Here is a 1,173-nt window from a genome sequence, read left to right as displayed (position 1 = left end):
AAAACAAAACAAGAAGCTAGGACACAGTTAGCAAACATAAACTAATAACTTATTGATGGCTTGGAGACAACAGTCAATATCGATTGACATAAAGAGGAAAGCATGATGGCTTCAGCAAGCTCCCAAAATAAAGAATCAAGAAATTTACCAGAGGAAGAGAATTTCTTGGAATTACCGGAGGCAGAATACAAAAGATTAATATACAGAACTCTTTAACAGATCAGGAAGGAAATGAGGTAAAACGCAGACCAAGAAATAGAGGAACTTAAGAAGATTAGAGAAGAGCATAAGGACAAATTTAACAGTCTGCAAGAATCCATACAGAGACAGCAATCAGAAATCCAGAAGATTAACAATAAAATTTCAGAATTAGACAGCTCAAAATAAAGTCATAGGAGCAGAATTGAGGCAATGGAAGTCAGAATTAGTGAGACTGAAGATAAAGCACTTGATGCCAAAATATTTGAGGAAAAATCAAATAAAAGGATTTAAAAAAATGAAGAAATCCTAAGAATTATGTGGGATTCTATTAAGAGGAATAACCTACAAGTGATTGGAGTACCAGAACAGGGGGGCATAACAGAAAATACAGAGAGAATTGGTGAAGATTTGTTGGTAGAAAACTTCCCTGATACCGTGAAAGATGAGAAGATATCTATCCCAGATGCTCATCGAACCCCCCCATAAGGTAGATCCCAAAAGAAAGTCACCAAGACATATTATAATCAAACTTGCCAAAACCAAAGATAAAGAGAGAATTTTAACAGTGGCTAGGGAGAAATGAAAAGTCAGCTACAAAGGGGAGTCAATAAGACTAATCTTGGACTACTCAGCAGAAACCATGAAGGCAAGAAGGATGACATATATAAGACCTTGAAGGAAAAAAACTGCCAGCCAAGAATTATATATCCAGCAAAACTGTTTCTCAAATATGATGGTGAAATTATGGCATTTCCAGATAAACGGAAGTTTAGGGAATTTGCAAAAAACAAACCAAAATTACAAGAAATACTAAAGGGAGTCCTCCGGTTAAAAAAATCAATAACATCAGATAGCCCAAGACTAGAACACAGGACAGAGCAACCAGCAATCAAACCAGATAGGGAAGTCACAAAAATAAATCAAAGCTAAAATACTGAAAATAGGGAAACAGAGATGTCAATATGTAAAAGA

Source organism: Trichechus manatus, unplaced genomic scaffold (assembly GCF_000243295.1).
Source record: "Trichechus manatus latirostris isolate Lorelei unplaced genomic scaffold, TriManLat1.0 scaffold00074, whole genome shotgun sequence".
NCBI classification, from domain to species: domain Eukaryota; kingdom Metazoa; phylum Chordata; class Mammalia; order Sirenia; family Trichechidae; genus Trichechus; species Trichechus manatus.
Note: the sequence above shows the minus strand (reverse complement) of the source record.